Below are 16,272 nucleotides of genomic sequence, written 5' to 3'. Positions count from 1 at the left end.
GCTTCCATGCCATTCATCTTAGCTTCCACACCATTTATCTTAGCTTCTGTTAGCTTTTGTGACAGTGACATTTGTTGCACTTGTTCTTGTAATTTTGATATATCATGTAGCATTTCTTCCTCTTCTTCATGAGTCATGCTAGAGCCTTCAGGTTCCTTACTAGGTGTTTGCATTTTCTTTCCTCGGGGCACCAGTTACCGATAATAATGCTCTACTATTCCCTTTGAATTCCTTCAAAATAAATTTTCAAACCAAGCTTAAGCAAAAATTTAAGAAAATCTACACACCTTTTTTCACTTTATAGGAGCTCGATATTGCCTCTGATGTATCTCTGTACTTTCCAATCATCTAGTTCTGAATTTGTGACCTATAGTAGCCCTCTGTGTTCTCTTTCCAATGCCACAAGTCTGACCCAATTTGGATTCTCCAAGGAAGAGTAATGCGAAATCTTCCACAGTGACTTGATTATAGACTAGTTCAGTAGAGCGATCTTGTACGACGTGCCACGAGTCACTATTTCGACCTTTTGATCTGAAAAATGCATACAAGAAACTAAAGTCCGTCCTATTTCTATACCTTCTTACGAAATTTCAATCCGATCCCCAGAGAGAATGTTATGACTATTTTCCCCAGGTCACTTGTTTGGAATGTAATTCAAGAGTTTGCAAAAATACTAACTTCCGCAGATCATATCTCCGTAAATATAGCGCGAAAAGATCTGAAATTCGGACCCGAGGTTCAACATGATTTCTTCTCAAATGGGTTGTTTTGGAAACTTCTGAATAGTGAAAATTCCACAATGACCTATTTGGAGCAGCGAAACCCTAGAATCCAAAGCTCTGATACCAAATGTTATGAAACCAGCTCAAGAAAAGATAGAAAAGATAGATCAACACCTTAGAATTTAGCCTCTTCGAGGGGGCAACCTCCTTTACATTACATAAATGAACAATTCTTGGATGATTCAAATGACAAAACCTCCTTTCTATAAATAGGATTCTAAGGAGTCACAATATAACCCAGCCGACCTAACAATAATAATCTAAAGCCACAAAAAATAAAAATAGAGGGATTCTATGGGGCACAATAATAACAATATGGGGATAATAGGGGCACAAAAATAGTAATAAGGGATGCAACTACAATAGTAATGGGGTAATTACTAGTATTATAGGGACCCAACAAATAATCTGTTGATCACATTAACTGAAATGTATTTTATTTCATAAATGTTAGGGTTAGGTATTTTTATGGCTATTTAAACTTGACAAGAAGCAAGATGGAATGAACTAATTAATAATTATCTGATGTACTCTTTCATACTTAAGTTTCTTATAACTTAAGGTTTAGGTAATTTCATCCCTAGTAGGTTCAACATATATTTCACTTTCTTTAATATAATGTTAGGTTAATATTAAATTCTACAAAGTAATAAATTAAAAAGGTAATTTAATATGGTGGTTTCTAATTAGTAATTAGATTTACCTTGAAAATATAGTCAAAATTTCATATTAAAGCTTTATGGAACCTAAAAATAAAATCAATTATATTACAAAGATCACTTTTTCTTTTGAGTTATGTCCATATTCAAAGTTCATATTAAAGATTTATGGAACATTAAAAAAAATTGTCAATAACATTAGGGAGATTAATTTTTATTTTGAGTTATGTGCATATTCATTAATTCTTAGTGTATTCAATGTTTCTTATCTTAAAAAATCTTATTGTTTAGACTACCCTAATTTACATATCAATTTTAGAGATAAATGAAGAAGGAAAACTCATTTTGGAGTGAAAATTAATTGTAAACACTTAACGTTGGCAACTAACATTACTAAATATTTGATCAAATAGAAAAATAACCCTTCCAATGATGTCATATGGGAGGCACATGATTTCATTCAATAATATCATATATTGACAAAGCTCTTAGGTCAAATATTTTTCTAAAATGGGGGTATGTTGTGTACTTACCCACACTAAATCTATTATTCCGTATATCTACCTTTACCTCTATCTTCCTCTCTTTTACTATGATATATTATAGACACAAGAATTTATTCACTTTAATCAAAGGATTATGATCAAATGATTCATCAATATAGATCTCAACGAAAAGCAATATAAATTGTAATAAAAATATATATAATATCATTGTTTACTTTATTCAAATAAATAGTATAATCACAAATACATCAAAAATACATTGCAAAATTCATATCTTGAAAATATTGAGCTTCAAAATGTATATCTTTTATCTTAGTTATTAATAGTATTTTTATAGTGATAAAGTTCTCTACATATCAAGTAAATGAAATATAATTTGTAGCACTAACAAATTGTATCTCAATGTAATCGAACCTTTTCCATGAATTAGTCAATTGGATCTTGCCACAGGCCAATCTCTCTAGCTTATACAAATAGTATAAATATATCATCAATGTGACCTATGGTTGATATTTTATCCATTTTGGAGAACCAACTAGTCTAGATAAATCAAGGACCTAAACATTCTAAGAAGAGGCAGTATCTAAAGAACTAGTATAACACTTAAGCATGGGTTAGCATAGCGCAACATTATTTATATAATAGGAAATACAAGGAACACAACCTTATACTATATTGCATGACAGATTGTCTTGTAAGAACATATGTATATAACACCAAAGTGTAACTAAATTCCTTAAAGAAAGTAAGATATGATCCACTTTTATTGGCTAAGTCATATAACAAACTCATTGAATATTTCCTTGACCTCTGCACTAGTTAACTACCATGGTCATCCCAACCAACCATTTGAATGATTAGTCGATGATTAGGTTCAACACTTAGTCAACTATTAGCTATAGATTAAATAACTCTAAAGGATCCAAATATGTGATGGAAATTCTTAGCTAATTGTTCCAACAATATCTTATATTAATGCTCAATCCATTCGAATCTCTATTTTTAATTATTCACAAGTTTTCTTCTTATCTCCTTCTAAGTTATTTTAACCCATTTTCCTTTATATGCCTCTCTTTTAGCATTCTTCGTTGTAGGTATGCATTAATAATCCCTTGAGAAAGTGGGAGTGGCAAGAGAAATTACGTAAAGCTTATCATTTTCCCAAGAAACAATACCCTACCCTTAAAGACATTTTGAAAACAAAATTCAGAACTCATGAAGGCCATTATGAATTTTTCGTCATGCCTTTTGGCCTTACTAATGCACCTTCCACATTTCAAAGTTTCATAAACTCCACTTTCAAACCCTTCTTTAGAAAAAATTTATTAGTATTTTTTTTTTACAGACTAGTCTACAACAAGTCTGGGAAAGAACATGTTCGACATGTTGACAAGGTTCTCAAACTATTGAAGGAGAACCAAATGTATGAAAAACCATCCAAATGTTTCTTTAGGGTACAAGAAGAATATTTGGGTCATATTGTATCTCATGAGGGTGTTAAGGTAGACCCTAAGAAAATTAAATCCATAGAGGAATGGAAAATCCCCACAACCTTAAGGCATCTTTGAGTATTTCTTGGGTTGACATGCTATTATCACAAGTTTGTTAAGAATTATGGGAAAATAGCAGCAACTCTAACAGCATCGCTGAATAAAGATTCATTTTTTTTTACTCGAAAAGAAATGAAGGCATTTGAAGATCGTAAAGAGGCAATGTGCCAAGCTCTGGTCTTAGCGACACCAGACTTCACTAAAACCTTAATTATGGAATGCAATGCCTCAGAAAATGGCATTGGTGTTGTTTTAATGCAGAAATAAAGAGCCATTTCTTTCGAAAGTTGTTTAATCAAGGAAAGTATTTAAACAAACCTATTTATGAGAAGGAAATGTTGGCAGTAATACATGCCCTAAAGAAATGGTGCCCTTATCTAATGGGAAGACATTTCAAGGTAAAAATTGATCATGATAGTCTTGAATGCTTCTTGCAACAAAGATTATTTTCAGTAGAGCAACAAAAATGGGTCACAAAGATGTTGGGTTATGACTTTAAAATCATTTACAAAAAAGGGAACCAAAATGTTATTGCAGGGGATGAGGATGTCTAGGCATTTATTTGTTCCATTTCTATTATCCAACCTGATTAGATAATTGAAGCAAGGGAGGAATGGATGAATGGCAAAGAAGTGTGGAAACACATTCAAAAGTTGCAACAAGATCCAAGTGCATCTAATACATTTATCTAGGAAAATAATTTATTGTAGTACAAAGATCGTGTATATATACGTAAGAATTCCCAACTCAAACAAAAGTTTCTTTTGGAATTGCACACATCTCTTATAGGATGTCACTCAGGATTCTTACAAACTTACCATAGGGTAAAGAAGGATTTTTTCCGAGATGGTCTTAAATTGGATATTCAAAAGTTTGTGGCAGAATGTTTTGTTTGCAACAAAATAAAGTTGAGACAATTAAGACCCCAGGTTTTTTAACTCCATTAACCATTCCAAGTAAACGTTGGGAGGAGGTCTCAATGGATTTTATCATAGGTCTACCCAAGTCCAAAGGAAAGAGTGTCATTATGGTGGTAGTTGATAGACTTACCAAGTATGCACACTTTTTTGCACTATCTCATCCTTTTAAAGCTAGTAAAATCACTATTACATTTGTGGAAACAATTTAAAGCTACATGGAAACAAAAATATTATTGTAAGTGACAGAGATTTCATTTTCATTGGAAATTTTTGGATAGAATTATTTTCTTATATTAGTACTGAATTAGGTCATAACTCATCTTATCATCCTCAATCTAATGGGAAGATTGAGATAGTGAACAAATGTTTGGAGGGATATCTTTGTTTCTTTGTATCTGATAAACAAACACAATGTGTCAATTGGTTACCTTTGGCAGAATGGTGGTATAACACTTCCTTCCATACCGCAGCAAAAATGACCCATTTATGGTGCTTTATAGATATCTTCCAATGTCTATCACATCATCTTTAAAAGAGAAACTAAGGTTCAAGTAGTGTAAGATCACATCAAGCATCGACAACAAGTTCTTCAACTCTTAAAGGATAACATGACTCTGGTGCATAATCAAATGAAGCAACAAGGAGATCAACATCACAGTGAAAGAAGTTTTGATGTGGGCAATTGGGTATTTTTATGGCTACAAACATACAAATAAATGTCCCTCAAGCAGACTAACAAAGATAATAAATTATAACCCAAGTACTATGCCCCTTAGAAGGTTTTGCAAAAGATTGGTACTATGGCATAAAAATTGGAGTCACCTGAGTCTTCACGAATACACCCATTTTTCTATGTTTCATCCTTAAAAAAGGTTATTGGTGAAAAAAATCCTAGTTCAAACCATATTACTAGAACTTGACGAGGAAGGAAAAATCATATTGGAGCCTAAAGCATTCATGGAAACAAGAATCCTATAGCTACAGAATCAATCAATTTCAGAATATCTCATTAAGTGGAAGAAATTACCTGCTAAAGATTCCACATGATAGGATGAGTATTTTATACAAAATCATTTAGGTCTCTATAATAATACTTTAACCCCCATATTGTTATTATTGCACCCTTACATTATTATTGTTATGTAAGCCCTAATCATATTTTTACCCTTTAGACTCCTATACATACCAAGGAGTTTTTTCATTTAAATCATCCAATAATTATCCATTTATGTGATGTAAAGGGAGGTTCCCCCCTTGAAGTGCCTTATTATCTAGTTCTTTATCTATCATTTCTTATGTTTTTGTGCTAATTTGAGAAATTGTAGCATTCTTAGACTACCATGTGAAATTTTAGAATTGATTGAAGGGTCCAAATGTCAACATCTTGTGTGTCGATGTTGTCTGCTATGTAGATTAGGTTGGTATCTTCCCTATCATGGGTCTCTTATTATTTTATTTTTCCATTAGGTAGAGGCTTCCTCTTTAGAAATACAAAGGATGAATATTTAGTTATGTGGAGATTGGTAGGTCCTTCTTTTTGCATACCTATAAACCTTTATGGTGTGTAGGGCATGTTTAAACCCCTCCGTTCCCAAACAAGACCAAAACTCCATGTTCCTTTTAATTTGTGCCCTATGCCTCATAACTTGTATTGGTTTCCTTGAAAATTACATAAAGCATAAATATTACACCTCTCTCCAACTTTTCACCCTCCACATAACAAAATCCTTATAGATACTTCCCTTGATTTATTTATTTTGAGGCTTGATGGATTAGTTTTATAAGGTACACAAAGCATCACACTATCCTACATTGATCCATTCCTTTGCATAGATTAAAAATCCTTATCATGTTTTCCTTTTTCATTATTTTTAATAATAATGTGGACTTTCCAAGGCATTATTGCGTGCTTCCATCATGCCTTCTAAAACAACATTTAAACATAAAAATTCACAAGGATTCTTGAGCACCAAATAAACTAGAGAAATAATAACTATTGACATAGGGGAGGTAATATGGACCTACAAACCATCACTATAGGAACCTGAATCTCTACCCATAAAGCATACAATGACTTACATGTCAGTGCAACAAAATGAAAAACTGACAAAGAGATAAAGGAAATTAAGAAATTCGTAGGGGACAAGACCTGAAAAGACATCATAATTTCATTCTTATTCACATACACAATATAATTTATTTTACAAGTCAGAGAAAAATTTCATTCTATGTTATTCCTCTAAATACACAGCATATGTTCACTAAGTTGTATAAGGGATGACTAGAACGTTGATGCAGAAAGCAAGAAGCATGCTCAGTGGTGCCAAGTTAGGAGAATAAATTTGGGATGAGGAAATGGGCACTACTTGTTATCTAGTAAATAGATCACCCTCGCCAGTGTTAGATGACAAGAATCCATATTAGGTATGGACTGTTATAAGCCCTCTCTTAAACATATCACAGTAGTTTGATGTGATGATTATGTACAAGTTCTAAAGGAGAATAGGAGTAAGATGGATAAGAAATTTGAAAAGTGTAAAATTATTAGATATAAAGATGGTTTGAAAGGTTATAAGCTTTGGAACCTAAAAACTAAGAAGGTTTTACATAGTTGAGATGTGGTATTTACAAAAATAAAATATGTTTTCAAGCAAGAATTCCTGACGAAGGTGAAAGTACCAAAAAATATAGAGTTAGAATTAAAGGATGATGAATCAAACTCTACAAAAGAATGTGAATCAGAATAAGAAGAAGAAGCACACAGTCCAATATTGAGGAGATCAATTCAAGAAAGAAGGTAACCAAAAAGGTATAATCCACCTAATTTCCATTCTAATTTTTATTTTTTTATTAAAGATGATGATCCTAGAACTTTTAGGTAGGCAGTGGATTCAAAGGATGGAAAACTATAGAAAAAGGTCATAGTTGAAGAAATGGCATCCCTAGACAAGAATAAGGCTTGCGATCTAGTGGAGTTTCCAACTAGAAGAAATATCATTGGAAACAAATGGGTATTTAAGGAGAATTTGAACCCAAAATTAAGAGTAGAGAAATACAAAGCTCAATTAGTAGCAAAAGGTTATTCCTGGATATAGGGAATTGAATTTGTTAAGATTTTTTTTCTTGTTTCCAAGTTAGTTTTGTTAGATTTATTTTATCTATTGTTGTTTCCTTTGATTTTTAAGTAGAAAAAATGGATGTTAAGATAACATTCTGACATGGGGATGTAAAAGAAGAAATATACATGAAGAATCCATTTAAAGGAAAGAAAGAGCCAATATGCAAGCTAAAAAAGTACCTATATGGGTTAAAGTAATCATCAAAGATGCAGTATAAAAAAATTTGATACTTATTTTTTGGGACTTGGTTTCACAAGGAGAAAAGTCGATCATGTGTGTGTTTCAAATTAGTTGGAGACCATCTTATTTATTTGGTCTTGTATGTAGATGATATCTTGTTGATTAAAATGACAAGGAAATAATCTAGGAAGAAAAAACCGCATTTGTCATTTAAATTTGACATGAAGGATATTGGTGCTGCAAATTTGATTTTTCGCATGGAAATTAAAAGAGATCAAGAAAACGAAAAAGTTTGAGGACACATGAGCACTAAGAATATTGCATGCAGTTGGCTCCTAACCTAACCAAACCCTTTGGCTCCTATGGCGGCCACCTCTAGCATGCCTAGCCTAATTATTGATGCCCCTCACCCCCTCCCCCATGGCAGAACTGAACTCGAGGCACAATGCTCTCCCTTTCAAAGACACTGTAACTGGTTGCCCTCCGGACCAAACCTTCTTCTTCACAAGGTTTGCCTCCAGCATAGCCTTCTAAGCCTCAGGAGAGAAACCTAAAAACATAGAATCGAGATAGGAGAAAGGGAAAAAGAAATAGATTCAGTTAGCAAAGGGCACCACCTCTGTCATCCCCTCTTCAACAGAGGCAACCAAAGTAAAAGGTCAAGTGCAGTAAGAGGAATAAAAAAAAATGACTAACTGCAACCCAATAGCCAAGAAAATTCTGGAGCTACAAATCCAGGACTCAGGAGTAGCAGTTTACAGAGAATATATGTAAGAACACATAGTAATCTACAAATTCATGGGCATTTGACCGAAAAATAAAGCCCTGAATTGGTGGATACAAAACAAATGGACACCTAGAGACGAAATCAAACTCTAGTTGGGATCCAAAGGATTCTTCACAGTAATCTTCGACCTCTTAGAAGACATAGACAAAATATTTGAAGGAGGTCCTTACTTCTTCAATTCGATAGGCCTATACATGAGATTTTGGAAGGAAAACTTCACTCTAGAGAAGGAGGACTTCACAAGAGTCCTAGTCTAGGTGCACCTCTATTCCTTTACAACGGATTACTGGGCTCCCTTGGTCCTCAAAGGTATATGAGACCAACTGGGGGAGTATATAAAAATGTCTAAAGGCACCAAAAATGGACAATACGTATAATATGCCAGAATTTGTGTGTATATAGATGTCTCTGAAGCCCTCCCAAAAGCAATAAAACTAATATTCAGGGATGAAGTATGGCTACAAAGTATAGGCTATGAACACATCCCCTTCAGGTGAAGGAAGTGCCATGAATACGTCCATATCTTTATAGACTATCCTCTAAACAAAACCATAACCATTTTGATGCCCTGGTCAACACACAAGAACAATCAAATCTGAACTACCCTACAGGGGATGAAGCAGTACAAGAGGAGTAGATCAAAGAAAATGGGGAACAAGAAGATAGAGAAGGAGATCATACAAACAGGGAAACTGAGCACGCACAAGAGGATACCGAAATGGAACAAATAGGGACTGAGGAAACCCCTGATGAGAGTGCTATAGAAGAAGCATTGGAAGGGGTAGACCTAGCAACCATAGCATAATAATGGAAGATAAATGGAATAGAAGCAATCACAGGACATCAACTCCAAAATATAGAAGGAACTTACCTCCTCCAAGAGGAACTAAAACACAGTGCAGTCCACCCCTCATCGGAAAACAATGCATCTAAAGGCATCATGGAAAAAGCATACAACCCAAAAGGACCAAGCTGAAAAAGAGGTAGAAAGACTACTAGCCAGCTCCTCCAAAAACTGGGTGCCAAGCTCATCAACGAAGGAAAGGTAAAATCCCTAGCCCTAACCCCCTCTCCTTACCTATGAATCACATTTCTTGGAATATAAGAGGACTTAATGGTCCTGGAAAGAAAAGAATCTTGAAAAACATAATCATGTCTGATAAACTTGACATACTCCTTATTCAAGAAACTAAACTTGAATTGGCTTACTCTCCTCTCATTCAAAAAAACTATTGCAAGCATTATAGCTATCTAGCCAAATTAGCCTTAGGATTTGTAGGAGGAATCATGACCTTATGGAAAATCTCAAAGTTCGACCTCATCTCCTCTATGGCAACCCATCACTTCATTACTTCGGCCTTGAAAATAATAATGTCTAATGATAACATCTATATTACTAATATATATTCCCCACATGAGGTGAGTGATCGAATTAAGATGCTACATTGTATCTCTAATTTAATGGATTCCATTCACATGCCTTACAAAATCATTCCTAGGGACATCAATATGATCATGAATCCGGGGGAAAAAGGGGGTGGAATTCAGAAAATGGACAAGGAATTAGAGGCCTTTCTATCAGCTATTGAAAGCCTCCATCTCATTGACATCCAAACAAGCAATGGTACTTTCACCTGGAACAATAGCAGAGGAGGAGATCGAAAAATAACTTCCAGGCTAGATCATTTCCTCCTCTCAGAGGATGCATACCTCACCTCTTGGGAAACAGAAGCTCGTATTTTTCTACAATATGGCTCTGATCATTGGCCAATCTCTCTTGATTTTCATATCTCTAATGGTCCCAAGGATAATCCTTTTAGATTCGAGGCCTTTTGGTTGGATCACCCAGATTTCCTAGGAAAAATGAGGCAATGGTGGAATAACTCTACAACCAAATCTAGTAACAAAATTTACACCTTTCAATAGAAACTAAAATACATCAAAGAGGAAATAAGAAAATGGAACAAAGAAACATTTGGAAACATCATCATGGAAAATAAACAAAATAAATAAATAAAATCTAGAGCTTAAAATGGAGCTCCTCCAGCAACATATCATTGAAGAAGGTATCATAGACCACAGCAAACAAGAATAGAAAAAATTACAGCAAAGTTGGGAGGAAAGATTCACTCCGAAAGATAAGTTATGGAAGCAAAAATTCAGTTAAACTAGCTAAAATTTGGGGAAAGGAACATTGATTTCTTCCACAAATCGATGATCTAGCATAGAAGGAATAACAAAATTATTGCTCTAAAGAACTGAGAAGGACACCTCATTCATTCTCAAGAGGATATGGAAGAAGAGCTAACCCAATACTTCATCTCTTTCCTTAAGGAGCCAAGGAACAATCAGGCTGAGGACATAAAAAAAATCCAAACACATCCCCAAGATCCTCACCAAGGACCATAACAAAATGGTTCTTAGAAAAGTTTCACTTCAAGAAGTGGAGGATGTAGTTATGAGCATGCCCAACGGGAAAGCACCTAGACTGGATGGGTTTACCATTGATTTCTACAAAGTTTGTTGGCCAATCCTAAAAACTGGTGTTCATGCCCTAGTTGAAGAATCCAAAATCCAAAAGTCTATCCTAAAATCCCTCAATGCCAGCTTTCTCACTCTAATTCCCAAGGGCGATTCAACGGACTCCCCGGATAAGTATTGTCCCATAGCCCTTCGAATGTCATTTATAAATTCATCTCCAAAGTCTTGGCCAATCGTCTAAAATCCTTCTTGCCTCTACTCATCTCACATCATCAATCATGCTATGTGGAAGGTCGGAAAATAATGGATAGTATCATCCTCTCACATGAGCTAATCCACTCTCTCAATATGCAAAAGAAACCAGGTATGATGATCCAACTAGATATGTCTAAGGCCTTTGACAAAATAAGTTGGGCCTACATGACAGCATTTCTTGTAGCTTATGGGTTCCAAAAAGAGAGTATCAAATGGATCATGGCGATGGTGTCTGGTGCATTCTTCTCCATCCTCCTGAATGGTTCCCCATCTCATCCTTTCCACCCCTCAAGAGGCATTAGGCAGGGGGACCCAATCTCTCCCTTTCTCTTTGTCATAATGGCTGAAGGGATCAGCCGATCCATAACTGTGGCCTTATATGCTAATAATCTATCAAGTCTCAAGCCTCATGCTTCAGTTCCTCCTTCCACGCACCAACTATTTGTGGATGACACCCTACTAATGGGTCTTCTGACTGCCAAAGGATCTTCCTCCTTCAAGAACATTCTATCTGACTTCTCTATAGCCTCAGGCACCTCCATCAATCAAGAAAAATCTAAATTGTTCTTCTTCAATACTCCTCCGCCCATTCGTATAAACATATCTAGAATCCTTGATTTTCCCATATTCACTCTCCCCTCTAAATATCTCGGGGTTCCCCTCACAGATAGGAAATTGGCTCGTGTCACTTAGGAAGCATTGATAAATAAATTAGAAAAGAGGCTGGCAAACTAGACCTTCCGATCGCTAAATATGGCAAGTCATTTGGTTCTTGTAAATTAAGTTTTACAAGCGATCTTGCACTACTTATACTCAACTTTGGCTGCCCCAAAAGCAATCTCCAATGCAATCAGGAATCTGCAGAGGAACTTATTATGGAGAGGAGCAGAGAAAAAGCAGAAATGGGCTCTAGTAGCATGGGAAAAAATGTGCAGGCCCAAAAAAGATGGCAGCCTTGGACTCAGGGACACTAAGCTCCTAGGGAAGGCATTGGGATTAAAAAATTTGTGGATATTGTTAGCAAATCCCAATTCCCCCTGGGGTATCTTATGGAAGGAAAAATAGGCTCCCACCCACTCGCATGAGAAAATAATAAGGCTCAATGGCATCATAAAAGGTTCGGTAATCTAGAACCAAGTGTGGGAGAACGAGGCTATCATACAAAAACATAGCTTCTGAGAGATTGGGAAAGGGGACAAGTCACTCTTCTGGGAAGATGCATGGCACCAAAGGCCAAAACTCGACAAGGATCAATATCAATTAATCAAGTCTGAGATGAAAAATAGGGGCAGGAGCAAGGTCTATCACTATTGGAAACCAAGAGCAAAAGGAAATAGCTGGGGATAATGGATTGATCAGAAAGAGTGGGTTCCCCCCATCAACTCGCAGGTTCGGTCTGAGCTATCAATAGAACTACAAAAGAGACAAATCCTCCAAGATAACTCCGAAGACAAGATTCGTTGGGGCCAAAAACTAGTAGGGCACTTCAACATAAAGGAAGCATACAGATACATAGCTCAACATGTTCAAATCCAACCTAGCCACAAATTGAAATCAATGTGGGATAGAATACATTGGCCAAAAATTTCCATTTTCCTTTGGCTGGTCTTCCATAGGAAAATTCTAACCTGGGAAAACCTCTGAAAAAAAGGATTTTATTGGACCTTCTAGATGCCATCTATGTCAGCAAGAAGAATAAACTTCAAATCACCTACTGAATGAATGTCCCTATTCGACTAAAATATGGGATTGGGTTACTTTGGTCTTTACAAGATAGGATCAGGATCCCTCCTACATCCTCAACGCCATTGCTAACTGGCATTCTTTCTTCTCCCACTATCCTCTGGTTAATAGAGCCCGGAATCTCGTCCTGGGGATTGTTTGTTGGATGCTCTAGAAGAAGCGCAATGCTAGAATATTCCGGGATACTTCATCACAAGAGGAAATCACCCTCTCAAAGGTTAAAAATTCTATTCAGGAATTGATGGTCTCCTCTCTTCTTCAGGACACCAATGACCCTCCCAGCAGCACAAACTTGAGAATAATTACCATGTTGGATCTCCACTTAACCAGTGCCCCTGAAGCCCTCACAAATTCCATAAAAAGAGGACAGAATGACAAATGGTCGCCTCCAGAGGAGGGAACTATTAAGCTAAATTATGATGGTGCAGCCAAAGGTAATGCAGGCCTGGTAGGATTTGAAGGTGTCTTCACGAATGCTCAAGGGGAAATTCTATGAATTTATGAGGGAAACATTGGTTCATCAACAAATAATGCAGCATAACTACATGCGTTGGAACACAAAATCACCATCGCGAAAAGCCACAAGATAAACCCATTGATCATTGAAGGTGATTCAACTCTCGCTACACAGGTCTGCAAGAAGCTCCAGCAGGGGATGAAAGCGGCCAACGTTTCAGATAATTGTTGCGACAAAGTCTGGTTGCATTTGCAAAAGGAACGCCTTACTGGAGCCTATCGGAAATTGAGACCACTCCTATATGGTCCTTACACCATTACTAAGGCGATGGGAGACAATGCATTTGAGCTCAGCATTCCCCCATTCCTTGGCCTGCACCCAGTGTTCAATGTGGACCACCTTCGGCCATACTTTCCACCATTGCTAGACACATCCGACATTGCAGAACAACTCAAACCCACAGAATTAAATCCAGATTGCATGGAACAAGCTGCAACTGATTGGATCATGGACACACAAATCAAGAACACTCGCCAACAGAATATCCAACTATATCGAGTTGTCAAAGCAGGCCAACTCCTTCAGCAGGGCAAGTGGCTCACCAGGGAACAAGTTCAGCAGAAGTTTCCTCATCTCATGGAGGAGCTCAACGCAATGGGGACCATTGCTTCCTAAGGGGGGAGGAATGATCCAGGTGGATATTGGTGGCCACCTGCCAAGTCCACCTGGACCCCCACCATTGTCTTTCTCAGCAATTTCAGTTTCCTTAATTATAGCACAGTTTACTATTTTTAGCAGTTTTTCGGGTCCTAAACTTCCGGAGCCATTTTGAGGCCCTAAACGACGTTTTTTGGGAAATCCACCGCCAGCGATTTTTTTGATAAAAATCGTCTTTTCCGTCATAGTCCTCGGAGAGATCTTTCCAACGGGCTATCATGCACGTCAAACGGGGATAGTATGACCAATTCGCGACCCCGGGAAGTTGATGTACCAACTTACCCAAAAACGGGGCCCACAATTTGGCGTTTCATCTTCTACGGTTAGGTTTTGGAATGTTAAGGGTTTTCCATTGTTTCTCAACAATAAATAGGCCTTCGAGCCTCATTGTAACACAGTTCAGAGGCATGTAGCCACCACATCTCTTCTCAGAGATAAGCTACCATCGCCCTAGCTGGTTTATTTCCATTTCTGGTTGTAAGCATATTTCAGTATTTTCCATTAATGAAATGAAGTATTATTTCCGCTGCATCTTTGTGTATATGGTTATCTCTGTAATTTGTTGCGTTCCTGTTTAAATCCGGATCAGTCGGCTTAAGAAATCTCTTTATGGTCTCAAGCAAGCCCCTCGGGCTTCGTATGCCAAAATGGATAGCTTTTTTTAGATACTGGATTTTTGAGGTGTCATTCTAACAATACTGTCTACACCAAGAAAGTGGGTAAGTCTCTTATCATTCTTGTTCTTTATTTCGATGATCTTATCCTTACTTGTAGTGATCCCAACCTTATAAACCATGTGAAGTCTAGCCTTAAAAAGTAGTTTGAAATGACAAACTTAGGACACTTGCATTATTTCTTGGTCTTCAAGTCTTGCAATCCAAGGAAGGTATTTCCCTTTCCTAGTTCAAGTATGCTTGTGATATTCTACGCCACTTTCACATGGAAGACTGTAATCCATCCCCTTCTCCCTTTCAGTCTGGATCCAAACTTTCAGTCGCTTGTACTTCCCTTGAAGTTGATGCTACCTTATACCATTAGCTTGTAGTAAAATGTTTGCATCTGACCCATACCCATCCTGACCTTGCCTTTGTTGTTGGCCTTATTTCTTGGTTTATGAAAAACCCACATGAAAATCATTGGAAAGAAGCTAAAAGAATACTTCGCTATGTTTGAGGTATATTTCAGTTTGGGATTCATTACATTACAGAAGCATCTCCTTTATTGGTTGGTTTCACTGATTCCGATTGGGCTCGTGACCTTGATGATCGGAAGTCTACCGTAGGTTATGTCTTCACTCTTGATTTTGGACCTATTACATGGGCTTGCAAGAAACAAAGTGCCATTTCTCTTTCTTCAACAAAAGTAGAGTATTGTGGCATCATAAAAGCTAGTAAGGAAGCCTTGTGGCTTCGTCAGATCCTATCATAGTTTGGCTTTCAGCAAAAGCATCTGACTACACTTTGGTGTGAATCATAATCAAAGTGCCATTCAACTACACAAAGATCCAGTCCAACATCAGCGCAGAAAATACATTGAACTACACATGCACTTCATCAAAAAGCTCATTCATGACCATGTTCTTGAAGTGTAATATTGTTCAACCGGTGATCAAGTTGCAGACATCTTTACAAAGGCTCTCACAAATGCAAAGTTTACTAAACTTCGATTTATGGTTAGAGTTCAGGAAATTGTCACTAAGGGGGGATAGGCTCTAATGCCTCCTTCCTTCTCCTATTGTGTCATATTTGTACATCCTTCAATCATATCCCAAATTGTTCTTAAGGGGGGATGTTAGGATATTCCAACACATAGGAACTAGTTAAGTATAACTTGGTCTAGTGTAGAGTTAGGTAAAGTGTGTTTCTTTACTATGTACTTTTGTAACTTACAATTCGACGGTCACGATATGTTCTAGACATGAAGTGATCTGACGGTTCATTCTCTCCTCGGTATACCGATACTTGATCTGTGGATTAACACCGATTGGTCCATGATCTCTATTTAAAGATCATGGAGGGTCATTTGTAAGGCGACCGTTCATGAGAGAAGCTTATGTAAATTTTCTTTCTTTTACATTAATAAATTGTCTGAAATGGCCACATTGGCTCAAGCCATG

This window comes from Pinus tabuliformis, chromosome 1_2 (genome assembly GCF_031772625.1).
Source record: "Pinus tabuliformis cultivar Carrire ecotype Pingquan chromosome 1_2, CPIR1, whole genome shotgun sequence".
NCBI classification, from domain to species: Eukaryota; Viridiplantae; Streptophyta; class Pinopsida; order Pinales; family Pinaceae; genus Pinus; species Pinus tabuliformis.
Note: the sequence above shows the minus strand (reverse complement) of the source record.